The sequence below is a fragment of the Geotrypetes seraphini genome, chromosome 7 (genome assembly GCF_902459505.1).
Source record: "Geotrypetes seraphini chromosome 7, aGeoSer1.1, whole genome shotgun sequence".
In the NCBI taxonomy this organism is placed as follows: Eukaryota; Metazoa; Chordata; class Amphibia; order Gymnophiona; family Dermophiidae; genus Geotrypetes; species Geotrypetes seraphini.
In genome coordinates this window covers 92515734-92531675 of record NC_047090.1, presented here as the reverse complement: position 1 = coordinate 92531675, position 15942 = coordinate 92515734, and the positions used below count along the sequence as shown (strand labels likewise).

The window sequence follows — 15942 nt, the reverse complement described above, 5'->3', positions numbered from 1 at the left end:
CCTGCAGTTTGGAACAAGCAGCTGGGCAGGATAGGGAGAAAGTTGGCTCAAGCAGGGGTGATGGCTGTATACCCAAGGAGGTAGAAGAAGCTGGGACACCTCCAGAACTAACAGTGCCTGAAGATGAGATTCCCATGGAACTTCAGGGAGAACTACCTGAGGAGGAGTTAGCTGAGTTTCTTGAACCCATGGAAGGACTAAGCTTAAACCGTGAGTTTTTGTTTTTGGAACTCTTTTGGACTTTGCATTTATTTTGTTTGAGGAGCTGAAAGTGCCTTTTTCTTGGGGAGAGGTTTGCTAACACCCAGGGAGGGATTTTGAAGGCTGTGTTGGGGCTTTTGATAGGCAAACCTAGAGAACTCTCCTTTTCCCAGCAGTGCTCTAATGGCTGCTGGAAGCTTCGTTTCTTTGGAACTGTGATTATTGTGCAGCAAAGCAGAGGACTGTATTTTCTGTTACAACCTGCTGAGGAGCAGGCTGTGAAGGCCTTGAGAGGAAGAAGCTCTGAGGAGAATAGTATCTCAGAGCAAATCACTGACTTTGACTGAAAAAAAAATCCTGAGTTTTTTTCAGTTTTCCTTTTGTTGGATTTTGCAAGTTGCATTATTTACTTTGTTTTGGCCTTGGATATTCTGACAATTAAATTTTCATTATTGCCAGGCTACCACGGTGTTTGTGGTTTTCGTTTGATTTCTGTTCCTTTTTTGTAAATCCTGCAGGGTGACTCCAGTCCGGGTCACACGCCGGTGCACTTTTTATGTTTAGCCACTGGAAGCGCTGCTGAGCCCTGGCCTAGGGCTGCAACACACACACACACACACACACACACACACACACAGTATATCTGAACTACAGAAGGCTGTTCATGACTAGGCCTGTGTACATAGTGTAAATAAAATGTCTATAATTTAGTAGCCACCATTGTTCAGACCCTTTTTGATGTTCTTGGGGAGAGAAGAGGGTGAACCTACCCACTAACACTTCTTATCCCCAGGTGGAGGCACCAAACGAGTGACCGATGAAAACTGCTTTCAGGGGCCTCCAGCCAAGTCGTGCCCTGAACACAGAGCCACTCCAAAGGGGGCATGTTATCTTTTACCACGCTTTGTTAACTGTTTTTGCTATCTTCAACAGACAATGTACTGCCAACCATGTTTGCTAACAACCTGTATAAAAATGTAAATATGCATGTAAACTCTACCAGCAGGTGGAGTCCAAGACTTTTGGCATTAGTACAAGTGGGCTGTGCAGTCCCATCTACAATCAGTCTGTTCCTTGTCTCCAGCAGGTGGAGGTGGTAAGCCTGTGCAGTCTTTCCCTTTGATAGTTAGGGCCTGTTAGATCTGGTTAGTGAAATTTGTCCCTTTTTGCTCTCCAAACAAGAGCTTGGGGAACTTTAGGGGGGTCCATCTGACCTCGGGGGTGCCACACTCGATGGGTCAAGTCCCTCCCCCCATCTCCTCAATTTTATTTCTTTAGAGGAGCCTCAGCTGTATGCCTGGCCACCTTTCAAGCACAGACTACAGCTTTGTGAGCCTGTAGTGTCTGCTCTCTTATCTTTTACAGTTGTTTGCTGTGGGAACATATATAAAAATAAATAAATAAATAAAATAAGGCCTGAGGCAGCCGGTTTAAAGGAAACTTTGTTTTTTCATTGCTTTCCTTTTCTAACCAGCAATTCTTTTTAAACCTTGTTCTCCTGCATGTACGATATGCTTACTTGTGAGCCGCTTAGGAGATAAGCGGATAATAAGTTATTTAAATAAATAAATATACTTCTAACCTGTTCTGAGCTCCCCTGGGAGGACAGGATATAAAATAAAATAAATAAAGTAGAAATATTCCCAGCTCCACCTGTGCTGGCCTTACATCAGCTACCTAATTTGAAACAAAAAATTGGTAAAAAGCAAGCTCCCCACACAAATTCTTGGCACATATTCTTGTGGTACAACAAACTGCAAACTGTGCAAGCACATCTCAAACGATCTCATAGTCACTTATATGAGAAAAACATTCAACAGAAAGGGATCCTTTTCATATTCATCTTCTAATGTGGTATACATCATTCAGTGCAAAAAGTACAAAGAGGCATTTTACATTGGTGAAACAAGCCAAATGCTAAAGACCGGAATCAACCTACATAGATATCATATTAAAATTTGCAATACCAACCAGAATGTCACATCTGTTGGACAACACTTTGGAAAAATGAACCACTGCACCAATGATTTTATGGTGAGAATACTAAAAAGGAACTTTAAGACAATCCAAAAACGTAAAACCTTTGAAATCAAAATGATAAGGTATTTTTACACCTACCAGACAAGGCTCAATAGAGATCTGGGCTTTCTTTCCCACTTTTAAAACTGCTCTGCCACCTTTCTGTCTCCTGCTCATCCATCCTTCTTCCTATCCCTAAATGCTTTCATGTTTTCCTTATATATACTGATATTTGTCAACATTTGTTTTTTTCTGATCTAAAGAAAAAGGGTTACCTTTGAAAGCTTATCATAGAATGCATTGAAAGATCATCCCCTTATTTCCATTGTTTTTTTGTTTTATTTCTTTATAACTTCATGCATGAACCTGCAGAGAATCTATTTATTTATGTAACAAATATATCTGTTCATTCTGTACAGTTAAAACACATGAAAATGCATACATGTGCACAATAAGGAACAGTCCAATTCAGGGCAAATCAATTACACTTTAAATTTTGGAAGTAAAAAAAATCCATATATTTAAAGAAAGTACTGTGTTCTAAAATCCTTTGAAAATGAAAATATTAACATACCACCACAAAATACAAAGGAAAAGTTAGATTTCTGGTAACCAAATACAGTACTTTATTCTCTGAATTTTCAAATTTTACTATATATATATATATATATATATATATATATATATACTTTCAAATCAAGGATAGTCAAATGAATTCACTATTGTATATGTCCTGCTCTTCTAGTTTCACAGTAATAGCCTTATTAGATTCTAACTGCAAAGTTGAGCCCTCCCATACACGTATACATACATATCAAGCACATGAAGTAAAAAGTACGCGTGCTTTACGGTTTTACTGCCTATCCACTACATACAACCTTAGTGAATCGATCCTCCAATGTACAACGCTAACACAGATACGAACGTATGCGCCTGTATAATCAATCCTGTACGACACATGCTCTTGTATAATCAATCTCTAATCCTCACTCTGCATAACCAACCCTAGATAAACAAACACCAGACTACAATTCCCAGCATTCCTCCTGTAAAAGCCACAAGACTGAACCCCACGATCTCAGTCCGAAAATGACGACGGTGTCACTGGAGCCGACACGACTCGCTACTACCTCCTACACCGTTTTCCCTCACCTCTGAAGTGCGTGCCCTCCCTCCCGAGAACTAGGGAAAGGCGTATGTGGCACGGCCCAGGCTCCGCTCCCTACAATTATAATTGCTCACATGTGTATGGCCCCTATGTAACGTCACTTTAGCGCGCCTCCCTCATCGCCACTGCCTAGCAACCTAGAGCGTCATCCCAGCTCTTACCAGCCGCACTAACGCATTCGTTTTAGACAAAGCAAGGAGAAATGCGTTTCAAGCCTCTTTCTGGGGTACAGTCCCGCCAAACTCTAATTTGAACGTTTGAGTATTTCTAGTGAGTCAGAATTTTGTTTAAGCATGACACAGTGGCATCTGTGCATAGAAATTCCGTTTAGAAATGTATAACATTTTTTACATTATGCTGAAATCTTTGTGCTTACAGCTCAAGAACAGAAAATAATAGATAGTGAAGGGAAGTTTTAGAATTTGAGTGGCGAGGAAACTTGGATTTGGTGACCGACTACACGACAGTGATTCGTTGCAGGGGTGAAAAGACGGTGACAGGTCAAATGCGCGCAAGACAACAAAACCGCCAAGACAAGTCAGCGCAAGACAATTGAGCGCAATAACAGCATGCAAGACAATTGAGCGCAAGGATAACTCAGCACAAGACAATTGAGCGCAGGGATAACTCAGCGCAACAATTCAGCGTGCCTTAAAATGGCGCATGGCAAAGGGCACGCGCACGTTAAGCATGTCAACACACGATCACGTTATTGTGCTTTGAATATGTCACGTGAATGCATTTTCATTACTATGGTTACGTTTCCTCTTTATATATGTGCTCAGAACAGCCTGCCTTCCTTTCGCTGCCTGACCGTGTCCGTTATATATAAAGCTCTGGTTTTGCTAGAACTTGCTCTACACCAGATATTTGTCTTGTGCGGATTTTACTCGCCTTTGGTGAGAGCAACACTACTTCCAAATTTCTTCATTTGCAGGTATGTTTATATTTTCAGTTTACGCACATGCGGACAGTATATTTTCATGTCATCACTTTTGTAAGCTATATTAGATGCGCACTACACAATCGCAAGAAAACCGAGGGTATAATAATAAAACTCTGAGTGCGCTTGCTCAGATTAAAGTTTTGTTGTTTATAATGGAACGCTTAGCGCACCTACGTGGATCAAAATTTTGTCATTCTTGCACCCGTCTTGCGCTCAATTGCCCCGCATAATAAAAGCGCGAGAAGGGTGATTTATGATATTAATATTATGTATCATATGATGTCTGAGATATCAATTGTATGTATAATTTAATGCAGTTATAGAATTGAAAAGTAATAAAGATGTAAGGAAACATTTTTGCATGAGGTAAAAACTCTTATGCCAGCAAGACTAGTGTGCAAATGCATTTTTTATCACTATAATAATTTAATTATTTAATCATTATAACAACTATAAGCTCACTTGCCGGCGCGCAGATGTCTTGCGCTCACTTGCTGGTGCTCAAATGTCTCTCGCTCAGTTGTCTTGCCCTGAGATGTCTCTCACTCAGATGTCTCTCGCTCACTTGCTGGCGCTCAGATGTCTCGCGCTCACTTGCCGGCGCTCAGATGTCTCGCGCTCACTTGCCGGCGCTCAGATGTCTCGCGCTCAGATGTCTTGCGCTCACTTGTCTTGCACCTGTTTGTCCGCACGCTGTTGTCTTGCGTGCATTTGACTATGAACCGAAAAGACGCTAAGCTTCGGTCAAGCACGTCAAGAAGCAGCACTGGCAGAGGCTGAAGCCCAGTGGTTTGGTGGGGTTAAAAAAAATAATAATAATTTAAACTCTAGTTATGGGGAGGAGGGAATTGATTGGCGCTAAAGGGCATTATGGCTGGTTCTCAGGATCTGGAGATGGTCAAGACAGAGAATGGGTAACGTGACCATTTATTTTTTTCATCAAAACGGGACATCTAGTAATTGTCAGTCCCGCCCCCCAACCCCACCCTAGCCCCACCCCCGCCCCAAATTTCTTCCATTCATTTTTCATGTACACATAATCTTATTAATTCATAATGGTAACCATAAAATTAAAAAAACAACTATAAAGCACACTATATGCAGAGAAAATGTTAAGTATCATTTATATTGGGGGGATCAAAGATGTCAAGGCAGATGACTTTAAAATATGCACTGTCACCTCCGTAACTATAGAAAAGTGGACAGCAGATATAAATTCTCAAAACTGACACATTTTGATAACTAAATTGAAAATAAAATCATTTTTCCTACCTTTGCTGTCTGGTGATTTTATGAGTCTTTGATTGCGTTTCCTTCTGACTGTGTATCCTTTCTTTCATTTCTTTCTTTCTGCACTCAGGCCTAACAATTGTCCCTTTCTATTCCCTCCCTCCCATGTCCCCCTCACTGCCTTCCAGTCTTTGTCCCACCCCCATAGCGAGCCTGCCTGCCTACTTACCTCCCTCCCTGCTGTGAAAAAATTTTAAAAAGCCTCCCTCCAGGCCTGTTTTAGCCCCTCCCCCCGGGTCACCACCACGGCTGCTGTCCTTACCTCCCTGCTGCTGCCAATCACCACCCAGAAGCCTTCTTCCTGATGTCAATTCTGACTTCGGAGAGCACGTTCCAGACCAGCCAATCGCTGCCTGGCTGGCCTGGAATGTCCTCTCCAACGTCAGAATTGACCACAGGAAGAAGACTTCTGGGTGGCGATTAGCAGCAGCAGGATGGTAAGGACAGCAGCCGCGGCAGTGGACAGGAGGGGGGGTTAAATCAGGCCTGGAGGAAGGCTCTTTTTTTTTTTGTGCGTGGCAGGGAGGGACAGGAAGTGATCACCTGTCCCGTTATCCCACACCCAGCTTTAGGACGCTGTCCATGAAAACAGGACATTTTGGCGTACCAAAGCTGTGTATGGGGACAATGGGACAGGGATCTAAAAACGGGCCAATCCTTTTCAAAACGGGACGCATGGTCACTTTAAGAATGGGGGTATTGCAAATAGAGTTAGAGGAGGCAAACCAAAGTGTCATTCCATACATCTTATCCATCGGTAACAGTCCCTTCCCTTCACCTTTAAGTTATCCAAGTTTATTCTTAATTTGATATACCGACCATCACAAGTATCTGGCCGGTTTACAGTGCAGTATTAAAAATTTAAAATATCTTAAAAAGTAAAAATAAAAGGGAAAAATGGGGCAGTGAAGACCAAGACAAAGGTATAATTTGTGGGAAGCAAGGGGGAATGAAAGTTTTAATTAAATTATGAAAATAAAAATAAAAGGAAGGGAGGAGGGGGAGGATAAAACAAAAGGGAAGTTACTTCTTAAAAGCGGTTCTATGTTGTTTGTTTATTTAATTCTTTCTTTCTTTTCTTTAATAAAAGACACTATAAAAAAGGTCCCAAGTGAATCTTCTGTACATAAAGACTCTACCCCAGTGGTCTTCGCTAATTTTAAGTGAGGGCCGTTTTGGATCCAAAAGGGCTGAAGAACAGACAAATACCTTCAGAACATGTGGCCTTGCTAACACAATGCAGAATACAGCTGAACCTTATGCAAACTAAAAGTCCTGATATACACAAATGAAACCCATGATGCCAGACTCTGCATGTATACACACTAGAAAACTAGAAATGCATTTCTTCCTGATCCTGAACAGTGCAAAATCTAGACAGCAGCTATAAATGTTCAAAATTGATATATTTCAATCACTGAATTGAAAATAAAATCATTTTTCCTGCCATTGTTTAGTGATTTTATTTTTCTAATCATCTTTTCCCAGTCTCTGGCTACACTTCCTTCTGTGTCTGCTCTTAACTGTGTCCAGGGCCTTCTTATCCATTTACTGTTCTCACCTTCCTTTTCTGCCCTACATCCATCTATACTGAAAATAGCAATCCCACATAGATCCTGAATCACATTTGTTTGAATGGCATAAATCTTATATCAGGTAATAATTAGTTTATTTGCTCACAAAATGCTAGTACAGGTGGTGTGAAGAAGTAAAATGAAAAAAAAATCTTCTGCTAGTGGCAAAATAGTGGTCTAATCATGACACATACCTTTGCCAAAAGGTGCTTTGAAATACTGTCCACAAGTTGATGTAGTAACCAATAGCAAAAGGCACATCCATCTTTGGCATTAACTTTTAATACTCACATTTCTGCCATTTTTCTGCTTCTTTCTCAATCTATCTACTTTTCCATGTCTTCCCCCCTTCTCCATCCATGTGCACCATTTGCTCCCTCTCTCGCCTTCTAATTTTCCCATGGTCTACTCTAATATCTCTCCTCTCCATCCCTTCCCTCCTCCTACTGTGGTCTGGCATCTCTCCTTCTCTCCCCTTTCCCACATCTCCCTTCTGTTCAGCCCTTCCCGTGGTCTGCTCTCTCCCCTCCTTCCCTTCCATCCCTGCTCTACATCTCTTTCTCCTTCCCTTGCCTTCCCTTCCCCCACATGTTATCTGGCATCACTACCCACCCCTTCTTTCTTCCTTACAGAGGTCTGGCATCTTCTTATCCTTCCCTTCCATCCCCATCTCCATAGTGCAGCATCTCTGTACTACCCTCTCTCTCTCTCTCCCTCCACCCCCACCCCCTGATAGAATCCGGTGCTTTTGTATTCTTTTTGTTTCCAATGCTGCACTCTTCAGGCCACGGCAGCATGAGGGAACACACTGCCTTTGGCAGCCCTGAAAGCTTTCCCTTTGCTACAGCTTCCTACTTTGGGGACAGGATGTAGCAAAGGGAAAGCTTCCAAAGCTACCAAAAGCAGCATGTTAATTTCACTTACACAGCCCACCGCCCGAAGAGTCATCCAAAACTTGGTTGGAGAAAATGTCCATTTTCAATCTGAAAGATGTCTATATATTTTTTTAATGGACCAGCTAGATGTCTAATTTTGCCATGATCAAAAAAGGGAAAAAATCCAAATTAAAAACATCCAAAACAAGCTATTTGCATATAAGTTCAAGTTCAATTTATTTAGTATACCGCAAATATAAAACCAAGGTAAATCTAAGCGGTTTACAATAAAATGTGAAATGAAATAAAATTAAAAAATAAAGTGAGGTAGGGAAAAAAAATAGACAAAACATGAACTTTGGAGAAACAGTAAGACAACCAGAGAAATATCAAGAAAGGAAGGAATTGGTAGGTTACAATGAAAGAACAACAACAAAAAAAAGGTTGGGGAGAGGGAAGGTATGAACGATGTGGTTAGGGATGGAAAAAAAAATTGAGTTCTTTCTGCCCACACTATGTGAAATGAAAAATTTCAGGAATGCCAGTGTAGAAAAAGGTTGCCTGCTACATTTACAAAGTAAGGAGATTAAGAACAAAAAGCCAAGGAAAAATAGTATGCCTTTAATTGCGCCTTATAAGTCACAAATGATTTTTCTAAGTGAAGATAGAAGCAGAAAGTTCCAGACAGTGGGAACCATGGCAAAGAAAGAAGAATTTCTATGATTGTCAAGGAAGAATTTTCAAAGAGAGGGAACGAATAACTGTTATTATGAAGAACATAGGGTTCTTTGGGTAAGTACAGTACCAAGAGACTATATAGAAAGGAAGGAAGACCACTTGATAGAATCTGATGAGATAGAATATTGTATTTAAAAGGAATGTGATATGTCACCGGGAGAACATGTTCTGATTTTAGAAGCGGTATGCCGTGATCAAACTTAGAATGCTGGTGAAGTAATCTGACTGCAGTGTTCTGAACTAATTGTAATCGATGTAGTTGATATTTCGGGAGTCCAAAAAGAATGGAATTTGTCACAAGCCCAACTCCCGTACCAGCCTTGTGCCAGTTAGGAAACCCAGAAACAGCCCTGTTAAGCTGGTTAGGGCTGATCAGTGTGTCTCTGCAGCTCAGGATCAGGAATATAGAGATCAGGCTGAGCTCCAACAGAACTCAAGTCACAGTCAGGGAAAACAGGGTTATGCCTAAGGTGACCGTACGTCTCGTTTTCAACGGGACCTTCCCATTATTGGACCTTCCCATTATTGGACCAACCGTCCCGTTGTCCCGACCCACCGTTTTGGGACACTCAAATGTCCCATTTTCAGGGACAGCATCCCAAAGCGGTATGCAGGGACAACAGGAACAGCGATCGCTTCCCCTCCCTGCAGCGCCAATTCAAACCACCAATCCGCCACCACTGCACCTTCTTGTTGCCGCCCAGAAGCCTTCTTCCTGATGTCAATTCTGACATTGGAGAGGAAGTTCTGGGCCAGCCAGGCAGTGATGGCTGGCCCGGAACTTCCTCTCCGACGTCATAATTGACGTCAGGAAGAAGGCTTCTGGGCAGCAATAAGAAAGTGCAGCGGCAGCGGACGGTGGGGTTTGAATCGGCGCAGCAGGGAGGGAAGGAGGGAGACTGGCAGGCAACGTTGATACACCTGGGGGAGGAAGCAGCAGATTTTAGCAATATGTTGTACTTGAGCGGTGAAGGAGAGAGGAGTCAAAGATGACCCTGAGATTACGAGCAGACAAAACACAAAGGATAATACGACAGCTCTGATGGGCATTCCAGAAAGGAGAGTCCAAAATTGCTTTGAAATGTGGACAAGGCACCGACTTCGAAAGTGACCATAGTGATATTTAGTAATGAAGTATGTAGCACTTTTCCTAGGATGAGTTCACAAACTTGTCAAATCTCGTAAATTTACAGATGCCACATCTGATCACAGGAGCTTTTATTTTGTAGGAAAAACACCCAAACTGCATTTTTGGTTTATCTTCACTGGATGGCAGTATAGTAAGATGAAATGCTTTCTTTTTCTTGTCTATTTTATGATTTTATAATGGGTAAAACCAGAACAAGCTGTACAGTTTTGGCTGGAAAAATACTCAGTATTCTCACTGTGTATCAATAACTGTTAGAAGTGGTAAAATTAGCATGAAGAGTCATAAAATTGTCCACTGTTCATCAAAGTGGTCTTTTGCTACAGGGATTTTGTACACACATACACTGACATTCAAATTGCCTCTTCAATATGAACTGCATGAAATAAGATCTTAATAGACCATGGTCCAAGATTAGATCCTCACAAAGGTTAGGCTTTCAGGATATTCCTATTGAAATCTAGTATGCATGTATTCAATGAGAGAGTGGTCACCGAGAACTAAGTTTGGTCAATCCTGTCCGAACAAATTTTATAATTGCAAAGTCAATCGTTTTACTTTCTGGAAAGTCAGTCACCCTGTTCGATACTGTGATGATATCTAGATCTCTTTAGTGATGCAATATAAGCATATAGTACAATATAAGCATGCTAAATAGCTGATTTAAATTCCATAAAACCCGGCATTAGAGACTTGGCAGCCTCTGAGGAGGATTGAGCACCCCTCCTGCTCCCAATTTAAAAGGTACAAGGGGGAGGTTGAGGGGGGCCTCCGGTGGCAGGAGGGAGTGGGCATCCCTATTGCTTTTTTTTTGATGGGGGGAGAGATTGGCACAGGGACTTTGTGGCAGGAAGGAGTGGGCATCCCTTCTGCAGTTTTGCTGCAGGGGTGTCATCGGGATGGCAGGAGGGCATGGGCAATTCCTCCTGTCATTTGTTTTGGGTTTGGGGGGGTACAGTGGCTTGGGGGTGCCGCATTTGTTAGGGATCATCAGGGAGGGCCATCATCGGTGGTGGGGAACTTTTTTTCTTTTTTTATGGGACAGATATTTTGCATGTTACTCACACAAAATATCTGTGTCAATGCAAAAAAAAAACAGGCAGACCTGTCGGTAACACAGTTACCATTAAGATACTACAGAGTAAAGCCTTTAAAACATCAGCCCCATATCCAAATCTTTTATAGCCAAAAAAAAAGGCTACCAAGATGATTAATTTAAACTTTTTATAATGAATTTCCAATCAAATATTAATTGTCATCACAACTAATAAACTGTTATTATTTCCTAACATCAACTACTACTGTTCATCTCTGTCAAAATTCTTCCTGTTTCCCCTCTGAGTAATTAAACCTAATGGCGGGCATATCATAACTATACAGACGTCCGTCTTTGGAACCTCTTATGATGTATATATCATTTCAAGTCCCAGTCTTGTATATATCTTTATAATCATTTACACCCACCACCTTATCTTTATTTTTGAAATTTTTAACTAATCTTTTGATTTATTATACCCATAAATACCATCTCTAAAAAACATTCATGTGAATCATGTGACAAAAAAACCTTCTCGCTCTAAGTGAAAGGCAACACTTATCTTAGTGGATTTTGCCACCGTCAACGCTGATCTTTAGTAGAAACTCCTGACGCCCTCTCTTTATATGGGCGTTTCAACCCCAGATGGGTCTTCAAAAACTTTTATAGAATTACTCCAATCTTCTCAATATATACATGTTTGTCCTGCTGTTTGTCATAACTCCCAACCAAGCAGCGTAACCTCCAACGATTATCTCTTGCAAAATGACTCCAAATTTTTGAAGCGAAGAAACATGAAAAGGATATAGTGGTGGGCGTAAATAATTATAAAGATATTACAAGACGGGTTCTAGACAAGTCGGTTTTTACGATCGCTAAAATCCATTTGGAATAGCCAAGTGATGGCTGGATTGGAAAACACGCAGTGAGCCATTTTGTACATTGAGCCAATAACAGCAATCGTCGCTAAAGCTGTGAAAACAGGTTTAGTGACGATCGCTGACTTTAATGCATTCTAGCCCAAAGAGACTATATCTCCCAAAAGTTAGTCTAACAAAATGTATTACCTTATGTGTATTTTCTTAACCTATATGTACTAATCTAAATCTGAAATTCTTTAATTTACCAACAATATTGTTGGTATCAAGCTTGCAAATATTCAAGTAGTTCAAAAGTAATATCAAGTTTCAAGTTTATTAAAAATTTGATTAATTGCTTAATCAAAATTCTAAGCGATGTACAAAATTTAAAATTACAACTTACTGGGGCATTATACACACAAATTGGATTAGATGCACAGACATCACTATGATAGGAAAAAGCATGGAAGGAAGTATAATTATTGATAGAAAGTAAGACAAATAGGGGAAAAACATCAGGAAGGGTTAAAGCAGAAAGGTTTATAATGGAGCAGAGGTCAGAGAAGGTTAAGTGATCCTAATTCAGTACATTAGCAGTCAAAAGCATCTTTAAAAATAAAGCATTTTAACTTGCTCTTAAATTTGTCTAGAAGACGCTCTTCCCGTAAATAAATGGGGAGGGAGTTCCATATTTGAGGCGTCGTAAGAGAAAATGTACTGTCGGCGTGTTGATGGTTTTAAGGGAGGGGACTGTCAGTAAGTGTTGATTATTGGATCTAAGTGTTCTGGCCGGGGCATACGGGATCAAGAGTTTATCGATAAAGGCTGGTGTTTTATAAAGAAAAGACTTAAGAGTTAACAGGTATATTTTGTAGGTTTTCCAGTGAGATACTGGAAGCCAATGAGCTTTTTTAAGGAGGAGCAAAACGTGGTCAAATTTCTTAGCTTTCATAATAAGTTTGACATAGGCATTTTGAATGATTTATAGATGTCTAATTTCCTTTTGGGCGATTACCTTGAATAAGGCATTACAATAATTGAGTTTAGAAATTACCAGAGAATGAATCAATATGTTAAGTGATTTGGAATCCAAAAATTTTGAAACAGAGCGAATTTGACGTAATCTGTAGAAAGTAGCTTTGACGATACTACTTAGATTCTCGAGATGAGATATCTTTTGGTCAAAAATGACCCCTAGGATCTTGATCCGAGGTGACCACCTGAAGTGTATTGCCCTTGAGAGTAATAGGAAGGTTGAATTTGAGGCTGTCTTTGCAGGGAAAAATCATTACGTTAGATTTGAGAACATTAAGAGCCAATTTGTTAATATCGAGCCACTGGTGGATTTGTTCGAATTTGTTTGGGGCATCAACATGAGCAAATGCATTAAAACCGATGGATTGATAAGAGGGTCATCAAGGGGGCTAGAAAGATATTAAATAGAAGAGGTGAGAGAATGAATCCCTGAGGAATTGCATAGGTTACTGAAGTTTTCAGAGGTAGAATTGTTGAATGAAACAGTTGAAGATCGATTAATGAAATAGGACCAAAACCACCAAAGAACCTGATCAGTGATACCAATTGCCTCTAATCTTTCCAAGAGAAGGTTGTGGTCTACTGTATCGAAGGCCAACGAGAGATCAAAAGAAATTAACAGAACAGATTTGTGATGATCAAGATGATAAAGAATAGAGGTAGACATGGCAATTAATGAATGTACTGTAGAGTGCTGCCTAAAGCCTATTTGGTTAGGATGTACAATATTTGTTTTTTCATTGAATTCTGAGATTTGTTTGAATACAGCCTTCTCTGTCAATTTTGCTAAAAAGGGGATATTAGCGATGGGTCTGTAATTTGATTTTTCCTCTGGGCTGATTTTACGGTCTTTAATGATTGGCCGTATGGTTGCTTTTTTTTCAAGAATTGGGCAGAATGCTATGCTGTAAACTTTCATTGACTAACGTATGGATAAAGGGGCCAAAGACAGAGAAATAACGCTTGAGAACAAAAGGTGGAACCGATTCTAATTAAGAGCCCTTATTATTGATGCTTGAAATGAGACAATCTCCTTGAAGCTAGGAAGGTTGAATCGGGCACATTTTGATTGAAGGATTTATAGATTTTAATATGGAGTAGAGTACGGAAGAGTTTTTGGCATTCTCAATTCGGATGGAGTAGTATTTCATTTTTGCCTAGTTTATTTTTGTTTTATAGAAGCTTGATTGTTCTTTGAATTTTTCTAGGTTGGTGAGTTTTGTCTCTTCTCCACCTACACTCCAATGATCTAAGTTGTTTTTTGGCGAGGGATAGTTCCGTCGTGTACCATGGATTGGAAAGTTTCTGAGAGGAGATTATTCTGGTCTGAATTGGGGCTAGTTCATCCATAAATGAGTTTGTTGAGACCTTCCATTGATGTAGGTGGTCTTCTATGGTAGAAGTATCCGAGTCTGAAAAGTCTAATTTGAAGGTTGATGCGATTGATTCTCTAGTCAGTTTGCTAAAATCCCTAAATTTAATAGTTTTTGACGTTATGTTGAGATTGATTTGCGAGGCTGTATAATTGACAGAGACTAGATAGTGATCTGACCATGGGACTGGGGAAATAATACCTAATTCAACAACTACTAATTACTCCCTAGGTTCTATCTCCAAATGAGCTATGTTTGTGCATACCATGACAGGAATGAAACTCACCCCTATACTAGGGTATACTGAAGATTTATTTTATTTATTTAAAAATTTCTTACTTGCAACATCCTACAATTCTGTGCGAGTCACAAAAAAACATTTATAATTAAAAACATACAGTACATCATAGTTTCATAATTGTAAAACAAAAAGCTGCTACATCTTGAAGCAATGGTACAAGTAGCATTTAAACTGAAAGTATCACTCAAACAGGACTGTTTTAATTAATTTTCTGAAGCTTAATAAAGATCGAGTTTTCTTTGCTTCAAGTGGCAAGGTGTTCCACAACAACACACCTTGAACTGCAAACATTGAATGGCAATGACACCCTAGTCTGACCTGTTTCAGGGATGAAACCTCTAAACAGAGTTGTTCATCAGAACGTAACATCCGAATTGGCTGATATTGATTTAAAAGATTGCTCATCACTGCTGGCTGTTGAGTGCGTCGCAGTTTGTAAATCAAACAAAGCAGTTTAAAACTCAATCTGAGCGGAGAAGGGTAACCAATAAAGATTGACTAAAATTGGAGCTATATGATCCCCGACAATTAATTGCGCCACAGCGTTTTCTACCAGTTACAATGTCCAAATCACATACTTTGGCAAGCCTAAGTAAAGGGCATTGCAGTAATCAAGTGTAGGGGTCAATATTGCACTTATCACTGTACAAAAGTCATCTACTGGCAGAAAATCCCTTAACTTACAGAGCAACAATAGTTTGAAAAACGCCTTAGAAACCACTGATCTTATCTGGGGTTTAAAAGACAAAGAAGAGTCGAGAATGACTCCCAGACACTTAATTGTAGAGGAATTCTACTGAATTCAAGAGGGCCTGAGATAGGCATGTGGAATCTCCCAGAGAAGGAAAGATAATGGTTACTGCAGATGGGCAGACTAGATGGGCCAATTGGCCTTTATCTGCCATCATGTTTCTATGTTTCTATTGTTTCTATGTAGACTGAGATTTCTGTATCATCCAAAGTTATCACTAAAGGAAATGAATCAAGTTGCTTTTGAAGCCCAATACATAGTACTTCCATTTTATCTGTATTCTGTTTCAAATGGCTGGAGGTCATCCATTCCTTGATCACATCAAAATATCATTTAACTCATTCAACTGACTCTGGCATAGAACCTTTTACTGGCACCAGAAACTGAATATTGTCAGTATATAGCTTATAGCTGACTCCCATCATATTCAGTAGTGTTTGTCTCAACTCTTGTATTGTTCTAATGAGAGCCTCAACATATCAAAATACATTTAGAAATTTTTTTTTTATCACACCAATTGCAGCCAATACAATTGAGATTATTTCTTTATCTTGCCACCTCATGTCCTTGGTCTCTGACTGCATTCATTTAGGAGTGGTGATACTCATAATATTGCCTCTGGTGTGGC

General features: G+C 40.1%; 1 protein-coding gene across 6 annotated transcripts in view; it reads right to left on the bottom strand.

Moving 5' to 3' along the window:
- Positions 1-3469, bottom strand: part of MIPOL1 (mirror-image polydactyly 1) — a 672982-nt gene extending 669513 nt beyond the window's left edge. For 2 of the 6 annotated variants that reach the window (XM_033952866.1, XM_033952872.1), the window contains exon 1: positions 3373-3469. The gene's annotated coding sequence lies outside the window, so the exon portion shown is untranslated. The other 4 variants (XM_033952868.1, XM_033952871.1, XM_033952867.1 and 1 more) reach the window with 4 other exon arrangements.
- Between the last annotated feature and the right edge of the window lie 12473 nt (positions 3470-15942).